Source organism: Leuresthes tenuis, unplaced genomic scaffold, assembly GCF_036924035.1.
Source record: "Leuresthes tenuis unplaced genomic scaffold, fLeuTen1.0.hap1 SCAF_11, whole genome shotgun sequence".
NCBI lineage: Eukaryota > Metazoa > Chordata > Actinopteri > Atheriniformes > Atherinopsidae > Leuresthes > Leuresthes tenuis.
In genome coordinates this window covers 27668457-27682941 of record NW_027325365.1, presented here as the reverse complement: position 1 = coordinate 27682941, position 14485 = coordinate 27668457, and positions in this window count along the sequence as shown.

The following is a 14485-nucleotide window of genomic DNA, read 5'->3' as shown; positions in this document are numbered from 1 at the left end:
AATCAATTTCAGCTGCTGTTGTGCAAATGGAACAGACAGCAGGTGGAAATGAGGGCAATTAGAAAGACAACCCCTATAAAGGAGTGGTTCTGCAGGTGGTGACCACAGACCATTTCTCTGTTCTTATCCTTTCTGGCTGATGTTTTGGGCGCGTTTGCGTTTTTGTTCAGTGCTCTCACCCCTAGAGGTAGCATGAGGCGGTGTCTGCAACCCACAGAAGTTGACGTCCACAAGTGGGGCTTGTGCTTACAACCCAACACTGTGCAGGGCGATTGACATTTGCCAGAGAACACCAAGATTGACAGATTCGCCATTGGTGCCCGGTGCTCTTCACGGATGAGAGCAGGTTAACACTGAGCACATGTGACAGACGTGACAGAGTCTGCAGACACCGTGGAGAACGTTCTGCTGCCTGCAACATCCCCCAGGAAGGCCGTTTTGGTTTTGGGTCAGTAATGGTGTGGGGAGACATTTCTTTGGAGGGCGGCACAGCCCTCCTGTGCTAGCCAGAGGAACCCTGACTGCCATTATGTACTGGAATGAGATATTCAGTGGCTGAAGTGTGTCAGCAGTTCGTGCATGATGAAGGCATTGATGCTGTGGACTGGCCTGCCTGTTCCCCAGACCTGAATCCAATCAAGCAAATCTGGGACATCGTGTCTCGTTCCATCCACCAACACCACGTTGCACCACAGACTGTCCAGGAGTTGGTTGATGCTTTAATCCAAGTCTGGGAGGAGGTCCCTCAGGAGAACATCTGCTGCCTCATCAGGAGCATGCCCAGGTGTTGTAGGGAGGTCATAGTGGTAGGAAGTTGGATAGACCTGTAATGTGATTTTCCACTTTTATTTTGAGCGTGATTCAAAATCCAGACCTCCATGGGATAATAATTTGATTTACGTCGATCGTTTTTGTTATTTTGTTCTCAACGCATTCCACTGTGTAATGAATAAGAATTTTCAAATGGAATATTTCATTAATTGAGATCTACGAAGTGTTATTTTAGTGTTCACTTGATTTTTTTTTTTGTGCTTATAATTTTCTTTTGAGATAAATAACTTCTTTATTTTATTTGATTTATCATTATATTGAAATGGTGATTACAGTTACAGATTCTGTCCTTACTTGTTTTGATACAGTGCAAAAAGAAAAAAATCCTATATTTGTGTCTTTAGGTTCTATGTCAGTGGTCTACAAGATGTAGATTATAGATAAACTACAAGATGTTAATTGCAACCTATTTGTAACCATAATGTGAGTGAGTAATGAGTAGATCATTCAAGCAGCATTGGTTTCCTGGTAATATTTCTGTTCGTGTTCAGTTTGGATGATTTTTTTTTTTTTCATATATATCCATTTATTTTGGAAGGACGTATTCCCCTTGTGTGTGTGTGGTGTCTGTTTTCACCTTTTTGTACATGATTGCCTTCATTATTTCCACCTGTTTCTTGTCAGTCCCTGCATTGGTGTGTATTCATTTACCTTCATTAGTGTCTGGTTATCATGCAGTTAATTCTTTCTGTTATATTAGTTAGTCTTTTATTAGTTTGTCTTGTTGAATCTGGACTCCTTAACTGCTCTCGATTAGGTATACATTTTTTATGTATTTACTTACTTGCTTATCTATTTGTAACAGCTGGTGGTTTTCAGTTCACCAGTGAGGTTGATTAAAGTCTTCTATTCCTATCTCTGCTTAAATTGTATTTCGCATTTGGGTCCTCAAACTCTCTGATTTCATAACATATAGAGAGCAAATTATTTGTGTATAGATATACACGAACTCCTTCAGGAGTACCTGTAACAATTGTCCTTCGAGTTTCACCTAATGAATTTCACCCCAATTCACCAAAATTAAGTAAACAAGGATTCTTCCCATTGTTATAGAGACTTAGCAAGGTCTGCCTTTGATGTATCCCCAAAAGTTAGACTTTACTCTGGCTTACTTTTTCACTTTATCAAGACAGCAATATTATCAGGTACACTGATTTTTCTGATCACCTGTAATATTGAGATCAGACACATTTCAGGGCATTTTTTTCACACTGAGCACATGTGACAAACGTGACCGAGTCTGGAGACGCCATGGAGAACGTTCCCTTTAAAAATAATGGTTGCACAGAAATGTCTCATTCCATGAGCAAGTTCATAAGCTTCATGAGAATGGTGGGAAAACTATTAGAAAATCAAAAGCTTCTCCAAATTAGGTTAGAATTACTTGTAGAATTTAAATATTTATATTAGCATAACATTGGCCATTGGTTCAATAAGACACTGCTGTTCTGAAGTCTTGGACCAAAGGAAGAGCAGGAATTTATCAATGACTATAAATTTAATTCAAAACGGCTCAGATCTCCCTTCCTCACAGACTTCAAATGTCACTTTTTTCAGTGATGAATTGATTAGAATCAGGCATTTAAACAGGTTATATAGGTTATATTTTGGTTTTACATAGCAAAACAACATCTGATTTCAAGTTATGAGAAGGAGAAATGATAATTTTGTATATAGGCTTTATAGTACAGGCTTTATTTCTATTTATCATTGGAATAACAGTAAAATTTCTTCTGTATATATCAGCTTGTGGAAAACTGAAACCTCTTATGAAAATAAAATTTAACTATGAACTCGACGCCTTTATGTTGACTCTATGGGACAGAAGCAATAAACCAAACACAATTTATAAATATACGCAAAGGGAAACCAAAACATCTCAGATGTGGCTCCAGCCATCCTGCACTGACTGCAACTGGAGTTTATGTCGTAATGAAAGTGAGTGGGACATTATATTATGTCTCCACCTCCTAATCTAGTGATTGAAGCCTGCAACGGATTATTTAAGTATGTTCAAAGACAAGACTGACAAGATGGAGACACTTGATCAGTGTACAACGATTAATGACCTATAAAGGTGCATGTGTGACAACCTGAAATCATACGTTATTTGTTTCTAATATAAGGGAATTACAGTGACTGATGAACAACATTACAGATTACAGTTGTTTGGATTTGCAATTGTGTAGTATAAGTATTTTTGCAGATCTGTTAAACTAACCCCTTAGTCAGGGGGTATTAATCCAAGGTTTATTCTAATTTATAATCACAGGCCGTTGTGGCTCCTTGTGATTATATGTACCCCTCGCATTCATTCAAGTGTGCAGAACTGTTTGCTTGAGGCAACACCATTTAAAAGGGGGGGAATCTTCTGGCTTTAAACAAAACTATGATTATATACATGTAGAAGTCTATGCGAAAGTAACCTTTCACTTAATTTATTACATCAAATTGAAAGAAAATACATTTTACCTGTGAGAGCAAGATCTCAGTTGTTAGTTTTGTATTTTCTTTATTACACCACAAGGATTGTTTTGTAATCTACAGTTTTATTTGGAATTGACAAAATGCTACCTCACACAGGCGAACATAGAGGTCTTGGGTTCATAGTAAAATGATCCCCGAGCTCATCATATAATCTTGAACAGAAAAAAGAAATGTTGATATCCCAGATTTTTGAGGCCTAAAAAGGGAGGGCCACAAACCAGCAGGAATCATAACTCCTTTTACATACAGTTAAAAGTCACGACAAGTAGCTTCCTTCCCTTTATACACACTTAATATGTTGCTGATATTCAACAAATATTTATTTGTGCAGCTTTGAATTCTCAACAATAAATACGAGCTCACTTAAGGATCATGTGGGGTTAGACAAATTGTCCTATGATTTTTGTTGTTGCTGGCTCTATTGTATATGTGCCATCACAATGCTATTCTTTTTGGGACGCTGTATAAAGCTGAAGTGGTTAAGCTGGTGCCCCATTTACAGAGGCTCTGGTTCCTCAATAGAGCTGGCACAGGTTCAAAACTCAGTTTGGGGCCCTCTATTGCATGTCTGCCCCCTTTCCTGTCTTATCTACTTTTGAATAAAGACCACTAGAGCCCCAAAGACCTTTTAAAAAATGTATTTCATTTTACACATTTTGCCATTTTGTAAAGTAAATAACAACAATAATAATAATGAATAACATTAATTACCATACAGTTTGTGGAGATGTTGCTGTGCATGCTCTTATTGTTCTGTAAAGATAATAAATAATTTCTGGTACAGTGATTTGGTTCAGTTTTTGTCTTTTGAAGAGTCTATTTTCTACTTTTAGGCTCCTGCAATGTCCTTGAAAGATACAGGTATTATTGAGCAACATTTTCACCACAGTCTTTTCACCACATCTTCTTATTGCCTTTTCTCTCCTCTATCATTCACATCGTTTCTTTATTATCTCACTCTGGTCTCCTGATGCATTTTTATCTTCACCTTTTATCTCCTGCTATCGCAACTGTTCACTCTTATATTTCATCATTGCTTTCTATGGCTCTCTTCTCACCTCTGTCACTAAGGAGCCAGGTGTGTCCCTTCTATGATTTATTCAGAGGCAGAGATTAAGGCTGTGAGAGTCTGCTGCCAGCAGAATGCACTCAGCTGGAATTCAAATGGTTGAGTATACTTCCTGCCATCATTCCCTATGCAAATGACTTTTGCTCATTTATATGAATCATGCTTTTTACTTCTTTGGTTGAGAAAAATTGCATTGTCAAGTAAGATAAGACATAATTTCACTTATGTTTAAAAAGGGCAAAAATAGAAGTATTCAAGGCACCAGTTAAATTGAGAACATTGCCTCTCACAAATGAGTGCTAAAATATTTTGTTCTATTTCAGATATAAAAAAACGAGACTGTTAGAGTTAAAATGATTACTAGGATTCAGTAAGTTTAATCTTTTAAGCACTCTAATTATTGTTAAACAAACAAAGATCAAAATGATGGTCAGAGGGCAGGCCTCTAAACAGCTTTTTATAACATTAACACCGGAGTTGCTTCAGCAGGCATTCCTCTTATGTCAGAACTGCTTTTGACTATATCTACAATTGTTGTTTAACACCAATTATCACATTCCTTAGTTAGTTATCACAACTTGGTTAAGCACTCATGAAGTCAATAACATCCTGGTAAAATCATAACAAACTTGTCAATGGGACATGACATTCTACGTTATGAAATCAATAGATGAGATATATAAAAACCATAAATCAACATAAGCTAACCTATTCTACTGGATCGACTCATAGCTGAACCCACCTTTTAATAAACCTTGCCTTTATTCAAATGTCTCTTAGTCTGTGTCTGCTCTTGAGTCCAATTTGTGAGTCAGCCTGGCTTTCGCTGAGACAGATTCAGTAGCTTCGAGAACAACCTTTAGCAGCAGTGACCTAATTATATTCTGTTCACATCGTTTTGGAGGAATTCTGGCCCATCCTTTCTTACAACGTTGCTTCAGTTCATTCAGGTCAATCATCTCTCTTAAGCTCTTGAAGTATTTCAATCAGGGTGAGGTTTAGACTTTGACTGGACCATTGCAACATCTCAATTATTTAGTTTTTCAGTCATATGGTAGATTTGATACTGTACTTGTGACTATTGTCCTGTTGAATTTCCCAATTTTGATGGAAGTATAGCTGTCAGACAGATAGCCTCACATTTCACTCTATATCAGTTTAGTTTAAAAAAATAACTAATTTCCACGAATGAACATCCCAACAAGTTCAACCTGAAGTTGTACTGTGGGATGCTCAGAGAATCTGTAAAAGAAACAGATGAATGCTGCTGCTGCTTCAGATGATGAACAGATTAAACAAGAAACTCAAACAGTTGCTTCTGATAATGCAATAATTATACATGACTGGTATTTTAAACTCTATACATATTGTACCACAACATATGTTGAGGCTATTTAACATAGAAAAAAATAAATCATGTTTGCATTGAAACTGTTTGAGGTTATGGCCTTCAGCTCTCCTCGTGTGAAAAGCTTGCTGAGAACTGAGGAGAAACACAGCCAGTGTCAAGAATAGAGTCCTCCTATTTAAAAAATACATTTTCAAGCCCTATACATTACTTCACTTCTGTATAGGAACACTAGTAGTTCTTGTTATCGTAACATATACTGAACCCCACATAGATAAACTAGAATCACACTAAAGTGACTAAAGTATGATGCCAACTGAATATCAGCAGAGCATGATATAAAAATTAAACATTTTTCTTTGTGATCCGTTTCTCTTTATTTGACAGTTGAGTATTTCTTCAGTTATTATATTATATACTACAAACACTACTTTCGGTAGTACTTATTGTATGCTGCTTATGGATAGATTACCCTCTCAGTGAGACCTAAGGCAAACATGTGTTGTTGTGACCATGATGACCTCCTTTTTAAAAGGCAGGGTCATAATTTATTCAGGCACCATTGGAACCAACTATTTAGCTGAAATAATTGGCTCTGGACCATATGAAGAAAAAAAAAAGCATAAATTTGATACTAAACCTTAAAGGGTGCCATCAGCTTTTCAATATAAGATGTAGCTAATTTCCTGTTCACTTCCCAGTGGCGTCAGATACTGTGGTTACGACATGGAACATTGAAAAGTAATGATACTTTAGTGTCATTTAGTGTCATGACTGTTGCAGTGTGGGAAGACCCAGCAGAGATTTGGCTACCTTCTTCTAACAGTGTAATCATAATTATTGACTGTCTTACACTGACACACGATCTGAAAGGATTTTTTTCCAACTGCTGTAATGTCCAAAATTGGATGAAGACTGGCTTAGATTGAGAAGACCAGCTATACATTTTCAGTTAGCATGTTGTTAGTAAGCAAAGGTCTCTCACTCGCAGTTTTCACCATTTGGTATGGTGAGTTTTACTTCCTTTCTTGTGTCACACCTTTTTTTCATCACTGAGAAGTGTTTACCTATCTTGGATCCCCTCATCACTCCTTCAGGATATTTACCCCTTGGTTTCAGTTACTCTCTGTTGGATCATTGTTTCATTTCCTTGCTGCTGCCACATGTGTTCTTCATGCTGTCTATGCTTTTTGGATGAAACAAAATTCCTGATCATCTGCTCGTTTAAGCCATCACTCTTTTAGTTTGCCTTTAGATCCACTTTTTCCACTTTACTGTGACAGAATGATCCAATCAAGACGGGACCCAGCAGGCAATCTGTGACAGAAGCCTTAAAAGAAGCCAGAGCGACAGCTAAGTCCTCTGTACTTATGCTGCTCGACTTATCAGCTGCATTTGACACTGTCAACCACAGTATCCTTTTGTCCATACTCTCTAGCATGGGCATCACAGGGAGAGCATACTCCTGGTTTGAATAGTACCTCACTGGTCGGTCTTTCAAAGTATCCTGGCTGGGTCACACTTCTGGAGCGCACCACCTCGCCACAGGGGTCCCCCAAGGTTCAGTACTGGGACCTCTTCTCTTTGCCATATACACCAACTCACTGGGACAGATCATCCGATCACATGGCTTCTCATACCAATGTTATGCTGATGATACCCAGCTCTATCTGTCACTCCCACCTGACAACCACACGGTCTCAGCACGAATCTCAGACTGTCTCTCTGACATATCAACATGGATGAAAGCCCATCACCTCCAACTTAACCTCCCAAAAACTGAACTGCTTGTCTTCCCAGCCAAACCAACCATACAGCACAGCATTTGCATCCAAACTGAATCCCTATCTCTTGCTCCATCAAAGGTTGCTAGAAACTTGGGTGTCATGATTGATGACCAACTAACCTTCAAAAAGCACCTTACCTCAGTTGCTTCATGCTGCTTTGCATTACTAAACATAAGAAAGATCAGACCATACCTAACCCAACATGCCACCCAGCTCCTGGTGCAGGCCATGGTCATCTCTCGCCTTGACTACTGCAATGCTCTCCTAACTGGTCTCCCAGCCTGTACTATGAAACCTCTGCAGATGGTCCAGAACGTGGCGGCGCGTCTGGTCTTCGATCAGCGTAAAAGAACACACGTCACCCCTCTGTTCATTGAACTCCACTGGCTACCCTTAGCTGCCCGCATCAAATTCAAGTCACTGATGTTAGCCTACAAAGTGCTTAATGGAACGGCTCCCATCTACTTGAATGCTCTTGCAAAGGCTTATGTCACAACTCGGTCCCTCCATTCGTCCCAGGATTGTCGTCTAGCAGTGCCTACACCACGCCTAAGACAATCAAAACTCTTTTCATGTGTCGTCCCATGATGGTGGAATGACCTACCGAGCACTACCAGAACAGGGGCGTCCCTGTCTATCTTCAAGAAACTCTTGAAAACCCAGCTCTTCAGAGAGCATCTCCTATCCTAGCACTTACCTTGTACTTACCTACCCCCTCTATCTGTGCACTTTATCTTTCTGCACTTCCTTCTATGCCTGCACCCTATCTCTACTCTGTCACCTCTGACAGAGTCAAACTACTGGGTTCCTTCTATGTAGTTTATTGTTAGCTTTTTATATATCTTGTTATATCTTCATTTGTAAGTCGCTTTGGATAAAAGCGTCTGCTAAATACATTAAAATAAACATAAACATAAGCCAGAGTGAAACCGGCTCTGAGAGTAACAGCATGAGCTGGTCCTGGCTTAGCACGTGGGGAGACGTCCCAGACGCAACGTTTCAGGCAGCCTTGTCCCATCTCCCGCTGCCAGTATTGCTTGCCTTGATGCCCCCTACTTCAGCAGTCTCACCATTGCCTTTCTCTCCTGCCTACTTGGTATCAAGGAGGTCCAGTTTCCACCTGGGAAGACATGGCTCAGAAGGAGGTCAGGCTCCAGTCAACATTGCCTTTTCTCCTCTGCCATGTCTGAGCTAGGTACTCCTCCTTCAGCCTCCATTTCTGCATCTGACTCTTCAGTCTCCATTCCTGCTTCTGCCCCTTCAGCCTCCGTTCCAGCCTCAGCCTCCTCAGTGCAGCTGGCTGTTGGGGATTCTGTGGCTTGGCGAGTTTCAGTGGAGTGCATGGGTTTGCTGCAGGCTAGATGTTGGCTCCTTACATCTCCAGGGTAAGAGACTACTGTAAAGGTGGTTCACAGCACAGCTTTGGCAGGGCTATTCAGCTTACATAATTTGACGGAGTGACAGACATTTCCTGAGCCGCAGACATCTTCTGTTCCTGGTCCAGCTCCAGTTTAGCCAGCTCCTGTGCCTTGGTCACAACTGCTGTTTCAGCAGCAGTCCACCGTGCGACATTATTGAATTTTGGACTGGCTTTGTTGGTTTTTATCAGTTCCAAAGATGTTTGGTTCAGTTTGGGTTGTTCCTTCCATCCTGTGTTTCATGTGTTTTGGGTTTTCTTTCTGATAATAAATCTATTAAAACTAACCCAAGCCTCTGCCTCTGCAAACCCAAAACTTTTTTTTTATCAATTCAGCATTTTTTCAGCAATAAAATAGTCTGTAAACTGTTTTATTGCTCTCTACCTAGTACTACAGGCAGTATTGTAAATTCTATATTTAGCAGACGACAGCATACTGATGAGTTCAATTTTTATTGAATAATTGATTTATTAACATTTTAAATGCATGGTTAGTACATTCATAAGGCTTTCTTTCTAGTTTATATTTATTAATTCAGCTCAAGGCTCAGAGAAGATGAATACTTTACTTGAGAAGAGCTAGATAGGTATTTCTGAATTTAAAAAGGGGTTTTATTGGCTCTATTTGTGATGCAGTGGGCTGTGATAAGACAGCCTCCAAACACAGCACATCAAAATTCGTGGAAGAAGCCTTTTAGCTATCTGTGATGATAACTCAAAACTGTAATGATGACTGTACTGTGTTGATCTATATTACATATATTTTATTGTATTTGCTATATCAACCAGTGAGTGAAGAGCTGCAGAAAAAGTTTTTGAAGTAGTATCGTAACAGGCATTGGGAATTCTCCAGAGGATTACTTGCTGTACTCAGACACGGTCTCACTCGTTTTATGGGATCTTTGGCCTCTTCCCTCTTTGTCTGCATCTTGCACAGTAGTGATGTTACTGTGCTGGCAAAATCAATTCAGACAAACATTCTTAATAAGCATCTGCCTCACAAGTCAGAAATATTTTATTGGAGTTCCTACAAACTAATGGGTGTGAAAGAGCACATTTTCCAATTATGGAAGCACATATACACACACAAGAACAAGTCCTTGTTTACATAAATGTAAATTTTCAGTGGTTATTTCTTCAAAATACATATCCATGTCCATGTCACTGTCTCATCTAACAACTACGTTGTACAATATTGCAATGGTGTAATCAAGTAAAACTCTGGTTGTGAACCCCAAAACACAGCACTTCATCTTTGTGAAGGAGCACCAAAACATAGCTTGTAAACTTTTATGTTGACATTACATCCAAAAATAACTTATTCGACAGACTGAGCTTTGCACCAATTTTTCTCTGTCATCCTACTTAAGCTTCTTGATTGTGTTATCATACTGGGCCTACCCTATTTTTAGGCTTCAGAGCACCCATTTTGCATCCCACAGGCTGTTAGAGCCCATATGGCTCTAGAGAAACACTGTTGATGGTGAGATTATCAATTCATCGCTTTGTTGCAAGGGCCTTCCTTCAGGACACATGGCTCCCGCTTCTCCTTGATCAGGTAACTGTTTCAAAGAAGAAATCAGTTATGGAGTAGATAATTGATTTTGGGGTGATGTTAAAAATCAATGCTTTGTTAAACTATCTTCTTCAAAAATAAATAGCTTTATTTGAAGAGGCTTAAAATCAAGTAGAGTCATATGGAACTTAATGGTTGACATAACTGGGTGCCTGTAGACCCCGGTGGCAATCAGCTGTGCAAGTAAAAGACAGACAGACATAATTGTTAAACAGTTAACAGCAGGTGTGCCTGTGGGTTTATCAGCTGGTTGCCTTCCATTGTGAAAGAAACACGAGAGAAGCTCTGGGAAGCTTTTCACAATGTGACTCAGAAGAGGTGCCCTAACCCAGATATATCACTGCAGAGAAGGGCTGATAAAAGAGACCTAAGATTGTAAGAACCACTTTAGGTGTAGGGAACTACCCACTGGTGGCTCTGCAATCGCAATAAGAAAACTATTACTCTCTCCGTTAGCTAAATATCCAGTTGTTGGATACAGCTAGTATGAATCAGTTATGCTTATTCTCCTTACAGAAAAGCGAAAAAGCAGTAAAGCAGTTCCACAATGGGATTGTAATGTGATAAAGGATAAAAAAAAGACTGAACTGAGAAGTGTAAGCAATGCTTAACACAGAAAATTACTTTGTTGAAGTACAGATTTATATTTTGTTCAGATTAATGAAGAATTTTTAATCTTTAAAAAATGTTTGAGATATACAATTCTCTCCGAAGGCATGTTTAGTTAAAGAATAACAGGAGAGTGCAAAAGATGAATAGGCTCCATGAAATACATAGACGAGGAAAAAACAACTTGTCAAATCTTGTCAATCAATACAAAAAGAAAGGAAAATGAAAAAACAAAGCATTATTGAAAACATGTTCTCTCCAAGCCTGATGTTTATCTATTCCCACCAGTCCTTTTCAGTTTCAAACTGATTGTTTGGCAGTCTGCGAGATAGTGTAAAACCACACAGCAACTTTACCAGCAGCACAACCATCCCCAACAGCCCTCATATGTACAAGCAGGCAGATATTTATATCCTCTGCTGCTGACAGGGCTAAACCACTTCCATCTAATAGGGGTGTTTCTATGTCACAACATAGTTCTGCTATACAATTTCTAGTACTTCCTGCAGAATTGTCCAAAACATACGCAATTATAAAAAGCCTATTTACAAAATCGTGCTATAATCCTAAAACACATTTTCTGACACTTAAAACCAGACTATTCCAGTTCTCCCACCCCACACACTCTTATCCCCCAGCCTCTAATTTGTCTTCAGACACCTGGGGAAGCATTTGTCCAAAAACCCTGGAGAGGACACAAGGAAAGACCGTTGAGTATAACCATGTCCAATTTACTTCCTGACATTAACACCCATTTCCATCGCAGGCAGCTGCCACTCGATCAACCCATCAGCTGGAAGACAAAACTTCATAAAGAATGTTAAAAATCAATAAAAAATCCAAAACAAATTTAAGATCTCTTGTGTTTAAATGTTTTCTTTGGTGTAAATCACTGCAACCATAAAGTGCAACATGCAAGTTAAAGTACAAATATGACTCAATGAATTGCCTAAAGTGCTATAAGTATTAACATGTTATGTTGTTACTTAACATGTTATGTTAACATGTTAAGTAACAAAGTGCTCCGTCGTTACAAGAAGGTTTTATATATTGCACTATAAATAAAAAAGAAGCATAAGCCCCTTAATATTGAACAATATTTGTAAATTTGAGAAACTAACCATTTGTTCCTAACCCATATTTCCCAGCTGGACTTCAATGATAACTTGCTCAACTTGTTTCTTAAAGCTCAACAGGGGTCTCTAGTACTAATAAGTCAGTGCTACATCACATCAAAAAGAAAGTTCCAGTTCCGGTGTTGCTAAATTGTGTAACAGCTGACCAACGTAATAACCCCAAATAGCTCAATTACCATGTTAATACCATGTTATAGTACCAGAGCAAACCACTCCTCTGGTGACTGTTGTCTGTTAGGTAAGTTTAAGTATGTAACACATTCATCCAGCAAATCACACAGTGTGTAGTGGTTTGACTGGATTTGGACTTTTGTTTTTTCACCTTCAACACAAATAACACTAACTAACCCCTTATTTAAATGTATGTTATTTAGAAGTGGATCACTTCTAATGTTACAATAAAATCTGCACAGTTCACTTTTTATTGATGTTATATGAAACAACTGATGCAAAATGGATATTGGTGCAGTGATGTGAGACATAGAACTAAATGTCCCTCAGGCTCACATTGGTGATTATCTAAGGATTTAATAGCAAAATAGGCATTAAAATATATCAGCCTGGGAAAGAACAGAGCACATTTCTTCCACACCATTATACCTCATCTTAAATCAATGCGAATGTCTGGATGAAGCTATGAGATGACTTTTGAATTAATCCCCCTCTGCCTAAATGACACATGATGCTGGAAAAGCCACATATTCTCACCACTGAGGAATACTTACATAAAGGTGAAATATTGTTTGGGACTGTAACATATATTGCTTCAAATATGTACATATATAGCTTTCTATACATTATGGAACTTATTTTTACTTTTTGATATAAAAATAAAGGATAAGCAGGATGTATGCATGTGAGCACACATGGAATAACTGAACTACGTTTGTGAGACTGTCAAAATCAGATTTATATAGAATAAAATCTTTTATTTAATTTTATGTAATTACAGGAAAAGAATAAAATAACTCTTGAACGAAAAGCTGACTGATGTCTTTTCAATTAAAAACAGCATACTGGACACATTCTCTCTTTATAATGATACAAACCTGCATGTGCAAGGTTCTGAAACTTCAACCAGTTGGAGTACAAAGTTGTAAAAATATCAAACAAAGAACAATTTAGACAAAACAATCTGGTGCCAATTTGTGTTGATCAATTATGAATCAATATATTTAGCATATGAACATGCTTCTGAAAGACATTGTGTCATGTTGACATGTACTTTCAAAGGAATCACATAACGTTGTACATTTCTAGCCTCATAGACTGAATCCGTTCCCCTCTGTGATTGTGATTTTCATGGATTTTCCAATTATCATTGCATTCTGTTCTATAATTATTGGTTATTATTTTTTTAATTGTTTTGTTACTTAAGTTTAATGATTAGATTTTAAAGTAAATGTGATGAGTTTATTTATTTATTTTTATTTAACCTTTATTTAACTAGGAAATTCCCATTGAAATTCAGAATTCTTTTTAAGGGAGTCCTGGCCAAAAGTACACAGTTAAAACACAAATAAAAGACAAATAAAAAGAAAAAAAAACTACATTTACAATTAGATTATGAAAAACAAGTGCATGCAGTGGAGTCAGCCTCAAGAACCCTTAGTTTGGATTTAAAAGTGCTCAATGAAATTAGTTCAGTTAATGCAACATATTCCATGCAGAAGGAATAGAGTGGATAAAAGCCCTTTTAGCCAGTTCAGTACGGGCACATGAAACAGAAAGTAACAAATGATCTTGTGAAGGGAAGGAGTAAGGATCAGCACTTCTCTTTGCAATTAAGGTACACATGTAGGAAGGCAGTAGTCCAAGTGGAGCCTTAAATGAAAGTGTACCAATAACTGATCTTTCAGGTGGTAAGAGCAGGCCATCCCACCTGAACTCATAGTGGTGTGTTGACGTCTTACAACTTGAGATGAACCTCAGGGAACCATGGTTAACAGTGTCAGTCATTGGAAGACATTGAGCAGAAGCATTCATGTGCAGAAGATCTCCATAATCCAACACAGACAAAATAGTGGCAGCAACAAGTCACTCTTTTGCATTAAAGAAAGACAAAACTTGTTTAGAAAATAAAAACCCAAATTTAGCCTGATCTTCTTCACAGAGTCCCACATATGGCTTAAAAGTAAGGGATTCATCACTCAGTACACCCAGGTATTTATTAATGTGTACCACCCCTCCACCAGGGGTCACTGGGGGGATCATTTGCAGCCACT